The sequence below is a fragment of the Quercus lobata genome, chromosome 11, assembly GCF_001633185.2.
Source record: "Quercus lobata isolate SW786 chromosome 11, ValleyOak3.0 Primary Assembly, whole genome shotgun sequence".
NCBI classification, from domain to species: domain Eukaryota; kingdom Viridiplantae; phylum Streptophyta; class Magnoliopsida; order Fagales; family Fagaceae; genus Quercus; species Quercus lobata.
In genome coordinates, this window is record NC_044914.1 from 11,601,466 (window position 1) to 11,620,804 (window position 19,339).

The window sequence follows — 19,339 nt, forward strand, 5'->3', positions numbered from 1 at the left end:
ATTGGAAAATATCGGTATATAAACGTTCACGGGAGTCTATTAAGACTAGGTCTTCCAGAATCAAACAAATTCCTGCAGTTCTTTAGTGATGACTTTTCTTACTTTTCTATTCTTCAATGTTTTGGAAAATGGTAGAAAGGAACTCCTTTATCGACAGATAATGACTGCTACTAGTAAATCTAAAAATTAAGAGATATGGTTTGTTGGTTATTTCATGGCCGCTTATTTTAACTCGAAGAAAATTCTACAGACATCAATTAATTAAGGCGTGCAAGTTGGGGTATTATCACGTGTCGTGATCTGTCCATTTATAAAGCTCAAGCAAATAACGAAGGAGCAAAGACGGAGAGTGCAGAAAAAATATCTTATCTAGCTATACTTTTGTTGGCATATATGGTTTGCTTGCTTTGTTGAACTGTAAAGGACACCCAGAATTTGAATGGCTGTGCAATTTGTAATCCGAATTACTTTCTTACTTCTGCTGACATATGGATTAGCAGCAGCAGCACCTATGGCGAAACCCAAGTGTCGTGATCGCTGTGGAAATGTTAGTATTCCATACCCTTTTGGAATCGGTGGCAATTGCTACATGGAGAAGTGGTTCGAAGTTGTTTGCCATGAAACTGCAGGCAGCCCTGTTAAAGCCTTCTTAACTGGTATTGACGTGGAGTTGCTGGAAATCAAAATTGGTGATTTGACTGGTATTGATTCTTACTCTCCTTATGAGCCAGGAATCGTTCGAGTCAACATGCCAAATATTTCTTCGAATTGTAGGGGTCAGCCAAGTGGTGGAGTGAATATGAGGGGAAGTCCTTTTTACTTCTCGTCGTATCGGAATATATTCATTTCCACTGGTTGCGACAATATGGCGGTAATGACCGGTATTGATCCTATGGTTATTGTTGGGTGCAGATCCGATTGCAAAAGTAGAAACATGACAGGCAATAATAACTGTTCGGGCATCAACTGCTGCCAGACCACAGTCCCTTATGGGATTCAAGTACTTGATGTAAAATTCAAAAGTATAGATGAAAACAACAATGGCAGGGATAAATGCAATTATGCCTTCCTAGCACAACAGAATTGGTTCGCAAACATAACAGATCCCTCTAACGAAGTGCAGAGTTGGGACAAAGTTCCTGTGGTGCTGGAGTGGACAGCATCAAACAACTTTACTGCTGCCATTGATCGACAAGAGTTGCGTAGACGGAATGCAGATTCGTACTACACAAATTACGGGGTGGATTATTATTACTGCCGTAATGGATACAAAGGAAATCCTTATCTTAAGACGGGATGTCAAGGTAAACTTCAATTACCAACTGCTTTAGTTTTTCCCATGCACAGTTTTTACCACTCTATTTGTTTCATTGTAAATGCTAAAATATTTCAAAATTATTTTCGATTTGCATTTTATTCTAAAAGTGCTATGATAATCATTTTTTCTATATTTATTTCATTGTAAAATGTATAAAAAAAATTTCCTAGTTCTGAAACCCACCAAATGCAAGTACAGCTACACAAACCACCACCGACCACTCAAAAATCCAGATCGGGAAGAGAAAAAACAACCACCAGAGCAACCTACAACCCCATATTCCAAAAAAAAAAAAAACCACCCAAAAATCTGACCGTTAAACCACAAATTTGAGTGTTAAACCACCAACGACCCACAAATCTGAGTATTAAACCACCAGCTCGGCTAGATCAAAACCAAAGAACTTGATCGGCGTGAAAGAGTGAGAGAGGTGGGTGGCGTTTGCATTTGGGTCACTGGAGTTTATGGGTCAAAATCTGAGCAGCGATTATCTAAGCTTATTCGAGATCCACCAGAGTTCGGAGCTGTGCGAGATTTGAGCAGCATTTCATTAGCAGCGTCGGCGACGAAGGTTGAAGCAACGCGAGATCAGAAAGGTGGCAGCGGTGGCAAAGGTCAACGAAGGCAGCAAAGAGAGACGGGAGGGGCGGAGTGAACTGAGCATGAGAAGAGAGCAGCTGAGAGTTCGTAAAATGTTTTACCCTCGTTTTATGCGTAAAACATTTTACAATTTTTTGTCTTACGTACGTTTTACACTCGACTAAAAATATTCTCAATTTGACCAAAATTTTACAGCCAAATAAACACCGTAAAATGTTGACAAAGATCACTTACCAGGTCTACAAATCAAATCTCTTGCTCCCACGTATAACGTATTGACCACACTGGAGACTTGTAAATGGAGTATATGTGAACCAGAAAAGAAGGAAGAGATAGATATTTTCTTCTCAAGGATCAGAGTAAAGCCAAATTGGTGGGTGAAAGCTGTTGGTAAAATGCATAAATACAAGTGAAGGCATGGTTTGACCTGGACTTCTTAATTAGAAGAAGTCCATTGATCAAGAAAACTATCCCAAAGTCTCGAAACTATTTCTATTTGGTAATTTAAATAATGAAATAGTAGTAAACATGCTCCACTACCGTTGTCTTGGTGCCTCTTAATTATAATTCCCGCTTAACCCCAGCAACGACTTTGAAGGCATGGTGGCAGACTAGACATGGCAAAACGGGTCAGAATTTTTTGACCCGGCCTGACCTGAATTCGATTTTTTTGACTTGAAGCAAAAAATAGGTTGACCCACGACCTGATCCGCGACCCGTACCTGTACCCGAACCAATTTTTAAAACTTTTTTTTTTGGGGTAAAAAAAATATATATATATATATATATATAAAGACAATATTAGTTTAATTGTTGGTTATGAGTTTTAAGGAAACAATTGAGATATTTACATAACTGTATGCAAATTAATTGAAAGATGAATGGTTGAACATTTTGTAATGAGTAAAGTTGTTTAGATATCAAATAGCAAAGTACATGCCAAGATAATCTGGTTACAATAGAGTTAAAAACATAGATTTAAAATTGTATACATATGTAAGAAACATTCACAAGTGTGAAAATAGTGAAACCAAAGTATCAAATTAGCATAAATTATAAATGCTTAGACCTATTTTTTTAACAATTTATGTCCAAAATAAATGGCTTTTCAAAATACATTATGACATTTCCTAGAGTGTGTGTTATTTAATAATGATATGATATTCATAAAAGAGACCATGTATAAATAAGTAAACAATCAAATTTTAATGTATATCTCAAATTGAAATAGAGTGTCAACTACAATTGATAATATATTATAAAATTAATTTTCAAGATTATAAATTTTTATATGTTTTTATTCTTTGTCAAATGAGTTATTCAATAAGTCATATGTAATTTTGTTTTATATTTTGGGATGTTGATATTGTGTAGAAATAAAACTTGTGTATTTGTTTTACTTATCTTTGTGTTATTTTGTTTTAGATGGCAATGTTAGGATTTGCATAATTTTAAAATTATTGAATAAGTATTAATAAGTTTAATTGAGTTCATTCTTGATATAAGTGGTGAATTCAAAGAAATGCATTTTACGTCAAATAATTTTTTGCATGACTTTTTATATGGCAAATACATGTTGTTTTATTTATATAAAAAAAAAATTATGTGAAAAATATGACCCGACTTGACCCACAACCCAATTGACCCGAACCCGTTTTTATCCCGCTTGAAATGACCCATTTTTGACCTGCAACTCGATTGACCTGACCTGACCTGAACCCGACCCACCCGATTTTCCATGTCTATGGGAGACTGGGGTTTGAACGATCCAAAGTTCAAACCCCATTTTGGGTTCAACTCTAGTTTTTATATGTTCATAAATAAAAATCTTTTATCTCTAATTAACTAAAATTATATAACTTCAACCCTTATGAGATGAAATATTTAAGTTGCGGTGTTTACTATAAATAAGAAAAGAATGAGCTAATTTAGTTGTTAATGAACAAGCTTGAGTTTCTTTAACAAGAAAACAAACTAAACTCGAATATGTAGTCTAATTTGGTGATGAGCTTGAACTTAGCTCTTGATCAAAACAAAATTAAATGAACAATCTTAAACTTAACACTCTATTTATCTTGGCTCAACACATTAACAACACTAATTACTAGCAGCACAATTTTAAAATATCAAAGATGTTAACTTATATCTTTAAACATTTATACTTCTAATATTACACATTTTCATTTTAAGTTCATTCTAAGTTACTCATTTACAACACTAATGTTACATATTTTCAAAATAACATATATTATAATTTTCTACTTTAATTTAATCTGAACTAAACTATATATAATAATCTAATATATAATATAGTAAATATTATATGTTCTTGAACACTTTTTTGGGATAAATTACACCAACTTTCTTTAAGATTTTACAAAATGACACTCTCCCCAAATATTAGTTTTATGAAATGACATTTCCTCTAAAGATTTTTATACACGTAACTGTGGTATTTAGACAACAAAATTCAAGTGAGGAGTTCCATTTCGTAAAATCTTAAGGACAGTTATTATACAATTTATTCCTTTTTAGTTCTTTATTTAGACCCATTGGTGTCTTAGGGCCCGTTTGTTACCATTGTTTAAACAATATTTTTTAGTATTTAAACAACATTACACATATTTTTACACATTTTTTCATCCACACGTATTTTTAAAAATACAAACAACATTATTAGAAATCTCTTACCAAATGAGCCCTTATGTTTTTGCTAAATTAGCATTAGTGTTTTGTCACAAAACTCGAAATCTAAAGTGATTTTGAGTTTATCACAATTCACTTGTAATTGACTCTGACCACCTTTTAGTTTTTAGATCCAGCATATATTAATCATCAATTTTAGAAAACTTTTTATAGGAAATTGAAAAAAACTGTTAAAAAAGTTATTTACTTTTTCATTTTCCTATAAAAAGGTTTTTTAAAATAATTTATTACTGTATACTCTTAGAGTGTACATCAGTAAAACCCTTAGTTTTTCTACCTTTAGCTTTTGATTGAGCCATTAACATTCTTATGGAGTGCAATTTTTATCCGGATGGGTTGTAAAACCTCTTTTTACACCATCCGATCTAACTAATTACACCACGTTAGTTATTACAAAGTAAGAAATATAGCTTCCCACTCACAATCAGGGCTCACAAGGCAACAACCATTTGCTGCTGTTCTCTCTCTCTAATCGGACTAGCCCCATGGCCAATCTTCTCAAGCTCCCTAATCTCCAGTTGTCGACCAGGCTCCACCACCCCGCCTCTCGCAACCACCGTTAGTGGCTTAGAAACTGACTTCTCTACCTCACTAGCTCCCTATCTTTCTGAGTCACATGAGCCCACTCCAATGGCTATAATTGGAGATTCTCGGCAGCATCTCTGTTTAGCTAGGGAAGAAGTGGCGTGGGATTTGGTTTTCTGTATTAAAGAGGGTTTAATTTAGTGTGGTAGTGCCTAGTATTTTATTTGCAAAAGTTGATGTGGCACATCAGTATTGGAGGGTGTAAAAGTACCCTTTTACGCCACATCTAGACTGAATTTATTCTCTTATGTTTATAGTCTGCTTATGTTTTCCCCTTGTCGGATTAGGATGCTTAAGAGCCAAGACAGTCCTAGTAATAAGGCTATTTGAGCTTGATTAGTCTCCTTGGATTTAACCTAAATTAATTTTGAAGAACGTCTAATGCTTAGTACTTTTGCAACCTCTGTTACCTATATGAGTGAGCACCAAATTTTTTTAATAAATTTAATAATTTGTCCATCATTCTATTAGATATAAATGAAGAATAAGTATAACTATACCTAATTAGTTCTAATACCCATATATATGTTGCCACTTGTAAGTACCAAAATGCACAAAAAATTAATGAGTTTATAAATTTGTGTTATAAATTCCTATCAGATATAAATGAATGCGAAGACGAGAAACTCAATAAATGTCTCATCAAGTCAAATTGTGAGAATACAGAAGGCGGTTACACTTGCAACAAGCCAAGGTCTCGGGTGAAGATAGCAATTATAGGTATGTCCTTGTGCTCATTAAATTTTTTTTTTTTTTTTTTTTGGTGCTAAATATGTGACCATTAAATTTGAAAAATGAATACAGTAAACAATAATGTGACTAAGCGATGCCATGGCACAAGGTTCGTGACACTTTAAGAGGGACAGTACAACTGACATCTATTATGACTCCATGATGGTGTTTTTTCGTAAAATTTTTTTAATGTATTTTATGGTTCTTTCTCGCTGAGTGAATAAGCATCCATCTTACTTCTCTTTTTTACTTGGCAAATAGATTTGTATTTTTAGTTCATTGGTTTTTCTTAATTAAGTCCACGGGAGACAATATATTCCTCGGTATACTTAGGCCAAGAGTATCCTTTATAGACACTAATAGGAGGATCACATATCTACCAGGAGAAGGACAATCATCTGTTCTGTTTAGTAATCATGGGTGTAACATCTAAACAATAAGAATATAGGATGCATTTGTAACTCTATCATCTGTTCTGTTTATGATTATTATTATTATTATTATTATTATTATATTGTTTAAAGTTTAGGCCCAATAATTCTATCATCTGTTCTGTTTAGTAATCATAGGTGTAACATCTAAACAATAAGAATATTGGATGCATTTGTAACTCTATCATCTGTTCTGTTTATGATTCTTTTTTTTATTGTTTAAAGTTTAGGTCCATTAAAACTTATTGCTTTATGGGTTCTCAACAATTATATTATGGATTCTATTTTTGAAGGTAATCTATTTTACCACTGCGTGCTCTTAGCATTATGGTCACTCCACAAGTATAATTAGTGTTTGTGGGGTGTGGGGTGTAAGGGAGGGGGGTAATGGTTGGGGTTTAAGTTTCTAGGAGAAAATTTGACACACATATACACTTATATTAAGCTAAAGTGGTATGCTAGAGTAGAATTGTATCTCAAATTAATAAGAAGGTAACCTTTTCTATTCTTTTATATTTATCTATTGTGTAGGTTTTTTTTTTTTTTTTTTTTTTTTGGCAATATCTAAAACTATATTAACCCATCTTTCTCTTATTTTTCTTTATTGTGTAGTCATATATATTCTGTTTTGTTTCAATAATTTCTAGGTAATGAATCTTCTAATTCTTTAATATTTTTTGGCCTTTTAAAAGTTTTAATATTTGAAATTTTGAGTTTTTTTTTGCTATATCTAAAATAGTATGGGAAATTTTTGTAAGCCCTTGCATGTTTAAGTAATGACTTCTTCTTCAAATTATGACACAAATTGAAGTCAGACATAAGCAATTCATGGAATGATGTAGTTTTATAATCAATTTAAGATTTTATAAATTATTTTAGTCTACCACACAAACAAATAGATTCTTGTGTGTAGCACGAACCTCTCTCTCTCTCTCTCTCTCTCTCTCTCTATATATATATATATGTATGTATATAAGGTCGATGTGATATTTCTATTTTATTTGTTTGATGTATGCAGTTATTTGTACAAGTTTTGGAGTATTGCTTCTACTCCTTATTACTTGGAGATTATACAAAGTGATAAAGAAAAGAAACAAAATCAAGCTCAAGCAAAAATTCTTCAAGAGGAATGGTGGATTGTTATTGCAACAACAATTATCTTCAAATGAAAACAATGTTCAGAAGACAAAATTATTCAATTCAAAGGAGTTGGAAAATGCGACTAATCGTTTTAATGAAAACAGAATACTTGGTAAGGGTGGACAAGGTACGGTTTATAAAGGAATGTTAGTTGATGGAAGAATTGTGGCAATTAAAAAGTGCAACACAGTGGATGAGGGAAATCTTGAACAATTCATTAATGAGATTATCATTCTTTCACAAATCAATCATAGAAATGTGGTTAAACTACTTGGGTGTTGTCTAGAGACAGAAGTTCCTTTGTTAGTTTATGAATTCATTCCCAATGGCACACTTTTTCAGTATCTCCATGAAGAAAATGAAGATTTTCCATTACTAACATGGGATATGCGCTTAAGAATTGTCACATAAATTGCAGGAGCTCTATCGTACTTACACTTAGCAGCTTCACAACCCATTTACCATCGAGACATAAAATCTTCAAACATACTCCTTGATGACAAATATAGAGCAAAAGTAGCAGATTTCGGCACTTCAAGATCAATGGCTATTGACCAAACTCATGTAACCACACTAGTATATGGTACTATTGGGTACTTGGATCCAGAGTACTTTCAAACAGGTCAATTAACTGAAAAGAGTGATGTTTATAGTTTTGGAGTAGTCCTTGTTGAGCTTTTAACAAGAGAAAAACCAATTTCTTCAATGAGATCACAAGAAGGTAGAAGTCTATCTACATATTTCTTTCATTCACTGAAAGAGAACCGTCTCTTTGATATACTTGATACTCAAGTAAGTAAGGTTAGTAATAAAGATGAAGTCATGGCAATTGCTAACCTTGCAAAAAGATGTTTGCACTTGAATGGAAAGAAACGACCTACGATGATAGAGATCTTGATGGAGTTAGAGGGAGTTCAAAAAATTTCTCTTGTTCAACCAAATTTTGAAGAGCTTGAATATGTTAGAAATGAAGAAATAGGGCCTTGGAATGAGATTTCTATTTCAGCAAGTTCATGTTTAGAATCAGGTGCAACTTCATCATCAGACGTTCTACCGCTTTTATCCATCAAATCACTTTGACTAATAAACTATGTACCTTTTTTTCATGTTGTAAACTATTATAAAATCATATTACTATTTTTAAACTCCTACTAATAGAGAAGCAATAATGATATTATATCTTCTTCTATTTTAGAAACAAACACACACACACACAAGGGAGAGGGAATGGAGTTCTTATACAAAGACACGCCACAATCTCCACTCAAAAGTCATGCTACTTTTAAAGGAGGTAAGACAAATTATACTATACACAACACTCTCTCTTAAATAATGGTATTATATCTTTGTTTGGTCTTGTTTACGTCCTTTTGGTATTGACATAGAAAGTATATTTTTAACCATTGAGCTTTTACTATAAAAAGGTTTTAGTGTTTAGAGTGATTAGCAAACTTCGATGATAAAGTGTTTTGAAATTATTATCCACATCTAGTAACCAAATTTATTAAAAGCTCTTTAGATGTTAGAAATGACAAAAGATGACATAATAAGATGTTGAGAGTTTTTTAGCTTAACTGGCACCTCTTGACATTTCCAATAGAGACATCTATAAACTCCGCATTTTGTACCCATTAATAAATTTTGGTTCTCGGCCCCAATAATGAGCTTGACATATGTCAACCAAGGGTAATTAAATAGTTCACAATAGTTTGGAAGTAATCACAACTCAAAAGTGCTCAAATCGCTTTGAAATCGATACTGAAAAATAACCTTTGTTCACTGTTTTGACCATAACTTTTGGTCCACAAAGAATTTTGAGTGAGGTCTGTTTCATTGAAAAGTATACATCCTGGGCTTCAATTTTAACATTTTTTTTTTCCTTATTTGGACTTATATTGAGTAAGTTATGACTTTTTGAAGTTGGGCCAACTAGATAGTTCGATTTTCTGGGTTTTAAAACTTCATTTTAAGAGCCCAAAACATCATGTTTTGATGTGGGCTGGCCCATAGACTCTTGAGAACATCCAAAGATCATTAAAAAGCCCCCAAAACCCTAATTTTAACTTTTAAATATTCATCTTATGTCTCCAATCAAAACGCTAGCTAAAGTGAGTGACTTTTTGGCCTCCATCTTTTCTAAAACCCTAATTCTCTTTTCTAAAACACAAACAGAGCACCTTTGCACGTTATTTTACAAATTAGAAACCTCTCTTTAGTGAGTTCTAAGGTAGAAACTATTTTTCTAAATTGATTTCTCAAAACCTTTTTCAAAATCTCTTATTCTTGAGTTGTGATTACTAACTATTGTTGTGTTCTTTTGATTATCCTTGTCCTCAATCTAATCTTTGTGTTATAGGCACTAAAGGGTCAGTTAAACAATTTAAAATATGTGATTCTAAAGCAAGTTGAGCTTCTTTTCCATGGTTTCCCACTTTGCTACCTAGGATTCACATGATTCTTTGTTTAATACTATTAAGTGTTCTGACTTATTTTAGTTGATGTTAGATCTTTTATGTTTATTAATATGACCATGGCTTAGTTATATTTTGTTTTTGATCCTCTTTTGTTTCTTTAGTTCATTCTTACATGATTCTCTTAAATTTGACATGTTGATATGAATTTATGTAGTTTAGTTTAATTGTTTGATTTTGTTTCATGGTTATTTGTTTATATTGATGTTTGTTTTATTTGCTTCATGTTAGTTTAAGTGTTTAGGGTTCTAACATGCATGGTTCAACCATGCGAACGCATGATTGAGTATGCGTACGTATCCCAAACCCATATTAGGGTAAACTCTTGTTTTTATTACTTTAATCACATTTTAACATGTTATTTGATTCTGTTTCACTTTGTTTTATGTTAATTATTTATGTTTAATTATTTACCATGTTGGTTTGAGTCTTTTTGTCATGATTAGTTTATTTAATATCTTTTCCCTTTATGTTTATATTTAATTGTCAACTTGCCATGCTTATCTTTTTGCCATATTTAATTTATTTAATATCTTTTCCTTGTGTGTTTATATTTAATTGTCAACTTGCCATGTTTAATTTATTTTCATTGATTACGTTATATTTGTTTCCTTTGATTATGTTTTATTTGTTTCCTATTATGATGTGATATTTAATATGTTGGGTGTATTATTTCCTTAAGTGCATGATGTATGTTTAGGTTAAGGATTAGGGCTCTCTTAATAAACTCTTTAATTAAATATGACCTAGCAATACATAATAGAGGCTGGCCCACAAGCCGGGCGATCTTGGGTGCCTAATACCTTGCCAAGCCGTACCCAAACTCCAGACCTATAATCTAGTATGTGGACCCATATACATAAGTGATTGATCCAAAAGGCCCAATATGGTGCCTACACCTAATCTAGGTGGCTACTCCACTTTTCTCTGCCACGGTCTACTTGGCTGAGGTGTACTCTCCTTTGCACCCACAACATCTAAGGTTCAAAATCCTCCACCTCTATTGTAACAATCAAAATATTTTAAAAACTGTTTTATTTATTTATACTTGAACCTAATTAATTCAATAATGGTCAATTATTATTTTTTGATGTTGTGAGTGACCATTGACATTGAGTATCTTAGAATATAAATATATATATATATATATATTTAAAAAAAAATAGAACAATTATGTCAATTCATTATTTTTATTAAATGATGGAATAGTGCACCAAAGAACTTTAGTACTAGTCTACTTTGGCCAAAATTATTTTTAGCTTTTAAGGACCCCTATGTTCCTTATGGCATTGGTGTAGTAGATTTTTTTGCAATATGCTAGAATTTCAATTGGAAAGGTCTTTAGCATTGAGTGTTTAGCAACTTTAGCTCTTTAAAGTTTTGTATTTATAAGCCAAGAGCTTTGTAACTCAATTAGAAGCTCTTGGTGTTTCCAAAGAAGACATCTAGGAATCCAATCCCCCATTTCCCATTGTTATAACTATTAAATAATAATAAATAAATAAATAAAGGTTTGGATTTATAAAGTATGAATATTGAATAGTAGAGCTTTCTTTCTTAAACAATCAAAAATTTTTAAAGCTATTTTCATGTTCAAGGACCCCCTTAAATCTCTTTAATAAAATTGCAAATATTTGGCAATTAATTTTTACTAAATGAATCTAAGAGTCTTAAAAGTATTTTTTTTTGGGTAGTGCATTACAAGCTCTTTTTTTTGATAAATTATGGACCTTCTCGTGTTAAGTAAGGTCCCTCTTACGTTGCTACTCATAATATTAAAATTTTTTTGTTATTAAATAAGGATTGTGATAACCAATTATCTCAATTGGTAATCTATGTATACTATAGAACTCAAACCTTTGACTTTCCATTGATTTCATAACATGTTGCCATGTTAGCTTTGCTAGCTCCACAATTTTCCACATCGGCATCTTTTTTTTTTTCTTATTCAAGTTTTATCTTTTAAAAAAGAAACATGATTTCGTCTCTCACAAAAGAAAAAAGAGAACACACACGCTACTCTTGACAAAAAAAAAACCCTAGAATGTCTAAATTTTTTCATGGAGACCATAGAGGAGCTTCTATGCTAGAGCCTATCTGATGTCTTTCTTTTTCTCACTTCCTCAACTCCTGCTTAACTTGGTAGATCCTTTTCATTCAACCACACAACTTAACTTGGTAGATCCTTTTCATTCAACCACACAACTGTTGAGTTTTTTGTGGGTTTATGCATGGTGGTGGTGTCTTGTAATTGTGGATTAGATTATTTTTTACTTTTATTTTTTAGGATTTAATATTTGAGATGATTCATGATTTACTTTGTTGTACACGGATGTGGTGGTGGTGGTGGTGTAATTGTGGGGTTATATCATTTATTATTATTTTTAGGGATTTTATCTTCAAGATGATTTACAATTTACACTTATTTGATTTGTGGATTAATTAATTCCTTGCTTTTTAAAGGATTTTTGATGTTCTTGAACTATATCGTTTTAATTATATTACACATGTACTTTTGTATCAACTAGGATTTTGAGATTATGGAACAATGTGGGACTTGTAGGCTAGGATTTTTTTTTCTCTTTTTCTTTTTTGTTTTTGAGTTGTAGTTGAATTGTAGTGGTTATTAAGAATTAAGATGTTTATTGGATGAAGTCAGAAAATTTATTTTGGGAAAAATAATTTGATTTTTTTTTTTTAAGTGTAGAATGTGTTTTACGCCATAATTTGTGGGGAAAAAAAAGGGGGAAAAAGTCATTCTTACATGTTGTGGGTAAGCACCCTCTTTGCATATACCTTATCTTATATTCAGCAAAGGGATTAGCTTACTTCCAGTAATTTTTTAACTGTAATCTTCTTTTGTTTTAATAAGAATCTACCACATCACCGACTAACTAAATAAAATGTGGAGATTAAAACCCACTACTACTTGTCATTGTGTATTTAAAACAAAAGGAGACCTCCAGTTTAGAAGATACTAAATGATCCATATTAGTTTGTGTCCATATATTGTGTATTTAAAACAAAAAGAGACCTCCATTACATTTGAATTACTTTTGGTTCAATTAGAACCATACTAAAGGAACACAACATAGAAACTCATCAAAAAGGATCATTCTCTTTGAATTATTTTTGTATCTTAACTATGTTTGTTATTGATGCTATTTTAAATTTGATTTAAAAAAAAAAAATTCTTGATTTTCTTTAATTTGAACTTGATTTTCTTCAATTTGAACTTGATTTTTGTGTATTTGCATTGACTTGGTTGAAATAAAATCTACATGAATTTTATCAGACATGGTTTAAATGTGTATTTGCATTGATATGGTTGAAAGGAAATCTAAATGAATTTTATTTAGTAGAAAGAAAACAATCATATTCATTGCCATGACCCTCCGTGCGGGCTTGCTGTTCGCCATGAGTTATTAACATTAGGGGAAAGGTAGTATTATTTGTGTTGTTTTGTAAATTTTTTGAGCCAAATTACAGCATAGCATAGTTATAACTTATAAGTTGTAACAAGCGGCTTATTAACACTCAACATCATTTTGGAGATAAATTTTCAATCTATATTGTATTTTTTATGATGTACTAAATGCTATTTTTGAAAAATGGTGAATAATTGTCAATTTATAGTGTGTATATATATATATATATATATATATATATATATATAGAGAGAGAGAGAGAGAGAGAGAGAGAGAGAGAGTTGGGTTCAAGTTACATTTGGTGTAATTTTAAACAATGTTACACCACTCAATATTTTTTAATTGGATATGAATTTTGACAAATCAACAGTTAGATTACATTATCTTCATATATTCTCTATACTTGCAAAATTTCAAGGTGATCAAAGATTAATAGTCATGTCATTAATTAATTGTTTAAATTTAACTTTTTGTAGTTTAAAATAATGCATAAAAGACGAGTTTATGGATTGAATGGTAAATAACATCCAATTGATATGAAAATTGACATGCATATTAAGAACAGATAGACCATGTAATTCAACGGTTGAATTTTCAAAATATGAATTTAATAACAAGTTATTGAGTGGTGTAACATTACTTAGAGTTACATTAGGTGTAACTTGAATTCAACCCATATATATATGTACAAAAAAAAAAAGGATCAAAAGGCCGACTAAGTCCACATGATTACAAGATTGAATGAATGGGAATGTTCCTATTACAGGATTACTAAGGGATTTTGTAAGAGGAGGATAATCTCTTGTAATTTCTGAGGATTGAGCCCCCCCCCCCCCCTTCCCTTGAATGAAGCTTGATCTTTCCTTTTATAGGTGGGAGGGAAAGCAAGTGGGAATCTTGGAAAGGGCACAACTGGAACTATTCTTGAATAGTGACCTATCAGGGCACTGTTCAATGATGGGTTAACATAATTTTCTTCTTGTGTCGGCTGGAACTATTCTGAATAGTGACTAGTGCTATCTAGAAGATCTTAGGGACTATCTAGATTATAGGCAACATAAGGGTCTTATGAGTCCTAGAAGGGATCAAAGGTAGGATACTGGTAGATGCTTTTGAAGAGGTAGGAGAAACTCTTTCTTCTTTCTCTAATTGTGAAGCCTGGAGAAGTAACTGATTGGTAAGATATTTAATCTCTTTGCTAGATTTTCCAATGACTGAGACTAATTCTAGGCTTGATTGAGATCTTGTCTTCTAAGCAATAGGTCTTGATACTGAAGGAGGGAAATCTTTATTTATTTGACTGATGATTGAATCAATCTTAAGACTATCCCACCATTTAACTGAAAACTCCCTACTCAGCATGTTATTGTTGATTGCATAAGATCACATGCTAATCCAATGGATCTTGTACTTTGCCGTCATGTGCAAAATTGCTAGAAACTGGGAATTATGATTGTTGACTTGAAATCTCGAAGTGAAATACTTGAGGGCCTTTTGGAGGGCTTCTAGGAAAATCTGGGGTACTAATCCAAACATTTCCCACCACTTGAAGAACCACATGGGTATCTGGCCATTAAAATTCTTGTCAAACATCATGATCCAAGAATTACCAAAATTCTTGTTCTAGTAAAATAAAACTTTTTCGAAGGCATCCATATAGTCATAATAACCATACAGGATTGTTGTTCCTTCAATTGTCCTAAGCATGGAGGGATGTTGTCCCCATTCCTTGAAATTGATGAATCTAGAGATGATAAACTTATGGTAGAGGACGACTAAGGAGTCCTTTTTCGATTGAATGTTTTCTATTCCAACAAGCTTTTCCTGGGTAAGGATATTCTTGTAGAACTTGATGGACTTTGGTGGATCCTTTGGAATAAAATGCCAATTTAGGGGAAAGTATTCCATTGCAAGTGCCAAAGGGTCTTTTATGTGAGCCATACGGGCTTAGTATAAAACATGAATCTGAGAAAAGGCTTCTTAACATAAGGAGACCTTTCTTTTTTGGGATGAAACTATGATGCTCTTTAGGACTGAATGGGGCCAAAGGGATCATCGACTAAATATGGGGTTATTGTCCTAGGGGCTGGGGATGCTAAAGCAGAACTGTAGTTGGGTTGGCTATGGGTTGTGATAGGCCAAAAATGAATTGACCCCTTGTGATGAATTAATTGATTAATTAGCCAAGTTTATTAATTAATCAAATTAACATGCAAATGCGTGGTAGCACAAACAAATCACCAATAAACTAAGTATGCAGTGGAAAATAAATTTGACACAGTGATTTGTTTACGTATGGGGAAAACCTAACGGCAAAAACCCGCCCGGGTGATTTTCAGGTCACCACTCCCGAAATTCCACTATTATCACAACAAGCGGTTACAAGTAAAGGAATCCCTGTACCTTATACCAACCTACAGTTGAACCCTTATCCTAATACCCAATTGGACTTGTTTTGTAGTGGCAATTTCTCATTTTGATACACAGCTCCCAAGTATGTGACTAACCAATGTGCGGATCCCAGTACGCGACTTCAATCACCAACTAGAGAAGGTTGTTGGCTGCAAAGTTCTTTAGTTTATCCACACGATGAAGATCAAGATGATACTTGGTCACAAAACCCTACGGTGCATATACACAGCAACTTCTTCAGAAGGGATGAACTAGGGCAAAACTTTGTCTCCAGTCACAATCTGCTTGAACAAACTATTCTCAAAACTTGTGCAACTTGTGAACTCTTTGACGACCTTTAAAATAATCCTTTTATATATCTAGGGTTGTGAGAAAAGAAAGCCCAAACATATAAAACCAGATTGGAGTTAAAACAGAACTAGATTTCTATTTTTCATAAAGCTCGATAGATAGCTAGCTGTCAAGCTAGCTATTGAGATTTAATGAACAACACTTCTTGAGCTTGAATCTTGGACAGACTTGCATGTTTTCAACACTTGATCTTGAAACACAGTTTCTTGAAGTATTAAATACATCCTAGACCTACCCAAATACAAGTAAAGTACGTTTTGTTAAAGGATTAGCCAATTACATCTTTTCCTAAAACATGTTTTGCAGATTTGCAGTCAATTTTTATTAAGAACTTATGGTTTAATAAATCACTTTGAAACTTTGAAATGCATAATACTATAGATAAAATTTCTTTTTTAATAGTACTGTAATTAATTTGTGTGGGAGTCTAAATTCCCGAAATAGATTATTTGTTTAGGATATTCAGGATTGACCCGTTGAAGGAGGATGCCACCATAACCAATGTTAGAGGCATCTATCTAGACAATCTTGAAGGAATTTTTTGAGGGAATTTCTAAACAAGGGAGAGTTTTGACATATTTTTTGATTTCTTGAACGACTGAAGTATAAACTGGAGTCTAAGGTGGTGGATTGGTTTGAAGTCTATGAAAAAGGGGTTTGCAATTCTTGCTAAGATTTTGATAGAAGCCTAAAATGTAATTGAGAGATCCTATAAATCTCTGAAGTTGTGTTTTGTCTAGGATTTGATTTGGAAACTTGTCTGCAAACTAAATGGCTCTATCTATAGGTTTGATTAGGCCATGATGGATGTCAAAACCTAAGAACCGAACATGTGTTTGGAAGTTGTGTCCTTTCTTGCTATGGGCTTTTGTGGCTGCTGGTGTAAACAAGTAACATGTCTCATATTCTTTATTTATGCCATAGACTTGTTCTACAATCTTAACTTGGTAATCTTGCTTAAATGATTTAAGAGACCAAGAAGACTTATAGATCTAGTTGATAGGTATCTTAAGGATTTTCCAATCTCCTAAACCTAGCTCAACATCTGATAATTCATAAGATTTGGAATTGACAACTTCGGTTTCTTCTGGGATATCTGGTAAGGATGACCTAGAGCTGGTAGAATAATTGCTTCTAAAAAATCTATTTATTATTTTCGAATTAAAAGTCTAAGTTAAACAATCAAAACCTAATTGCGTTTATCTTCAAATTGTTGTATCTAACCTTTGACCTATGATAGGGGGTACATTCCATGACCTTTTGCCTTTTCACTTTAAGCCTCAAACGCATATCTTTAGTTAACACTACCACTTGCTAAGAAATTGGACTTATAGGTCAAACTCGCATTCTCCTAGAACAAGCTGTGGGGCTAAACACAAAAACTCAAAAAAGAAAGCAACTGGGAGATAACTGGATAACATGGAGAATTAATCCCGAAACAACAAATAGAGTGAAATAAAAGGAATTCAATTACCAATAAATAGAGAAAACACAACAAATATGGAGGATAAAAGAGGAGCTAGGTTAAAATAAAATAGATGTAATCTTATAATGCAAGTAAAATCAACTGAAAACAAAATTATTTTAACAACATACAGTGTAATGTTTCTAAGGCCAACTTGGCTTTGATACCAAAAAAAAAGGATCAAAAGGCTGACTGAGGCCACATTAAAAGGCTGATTAAGGCCACATGATTACAAGATTGAGTGAGGCCATATGATTACAAGATTGAATAAATGGGTATGTTCCTATTATAGGATTACTACGGGATTCTGTAAGAGGAGGATAATCTATATCTGGTATGGATGACCTAGAGCTAGCAGAAGAATTGCTTCTAAACAATCTATTCATTATTTCCAAATTAAAAGTCTAAGTTAAACAATCAAAACCTAATTACTTTTATCTTCAAATTGCTGTATCTAACCTTTGACCTATGATAGGGGGTACATTCCATGACCATTTGCCTTTCCGCTTTAAGCCTCAAATGCCTATCTTTGGCTAACACGACCACTCGCTAAGAAACTGGACTTACAAGTCAAACTCGCACTCTCTTGGAACAAGTTGTGGGGATAAACACAGAAACTCAAAAAAGAAAGCAACTAGGAGATAATTGGATAACATGGAGAATTAGTCTTGAAACAACAAATAGAGTGAAGTAAAAGGTATTCGATTGCTAACAAATAGAGAAAACACAACAAATATGGAGGATAAAAGAGGAGCTAGGTTAAAATAAAATAGATGTAATCTTATAATGCATGTAAAATCAACTAAAAACAAGATTATTTTAACAACATATAGTGTAATGTTTTTGAGGCCAACTTGGCTCTAATACCAAAAAACAAGGCGTTTGAGGCTTAAGGTTAGATACACATCAAAAATGTTTTCTACTTCTTCATCATCTGAGAGATTCTGGCATGAAGGACCTTCTTCATTATTATCTCGATGAGAAATATCACCTTTTTTTTTTTTGGATAGATGAGAAATATCACTTTGGTTCTTCATTTTTTGGTCAAGGAAATTATGATCGATCTAAGAATAGTTAGGGCTTGGTTAAGCTTCCAAACTTCTTCTTTAAGGGTTCTAACTTCAAATTTGGTTTCCTTGATTCTAGCTGAAGGACGCTAACCGTGACTTCCTTCTTGGCTTTGGTAAACCTATTGAAGATTTTCTCTAGGTTCATAGGAGGTTCAGAAGGCTTAGGTTTGGGCTCCTTGGTTTCTTTGACTAGGGCTTTCTAAAACTTGCTAAGGTACTGGGCTTTTATAACTGGGTCTTCTACCTTTTCTATTAAATCAAGGAGAAGCTCTTCTTGTTGGCTAAGAACATTGACTGATTTGTCCTTGCAACAACTGTCTTTACATCCTATCCTACTGTTTGGACCATAAGAGGTACTAGAGGAGTCTTTGGAGGAAAATGATTGGTTTAACTGGAAAATCTCATGATCACTAGAGCTATTAGAAGACTCACTGTCTGTGTTTCTAAGCTCTAAAACTTTAAATAACTCATCTTTGCTAGTTTGATCAATTTGAAGGGTGTTGGTCAAGGCTTTGGCTTTCGACCTACACTCTGATTTAAAATGACATTTCTTGCCACACCTGTAGCGCTCAGCTTTCTTTTTGTTGTGTCTTTTTGTGCAAGGTCTTTTTTGTTGACCTTATGGTAATC

The 19,339-nt window shown here is 32.9% G+C and overlaps 1 pseudogene across 1 annotated transcript; it reads left to right on the forward strand.

Annotated features, from left to right (window-relative positions):
- The first annotated feature begins 327 nt into the window (after window positions 1-327).
- Window positions 328-8,616, forward strand: LOC115967485 (annotated as a pseudogene). The gene is made up of 3 exons (XR_004086463.1): window positions 328-1,304; window positions 5,810-5,929; window positions 7,391-8,616. The product of XR_004086463.1 is annotated as a wall-associated receptor kinase-like 8 (transcript).
- The last annotated feature ends 10,723 nt before the right edge of the window (window positions 8,617-19,339 follow it).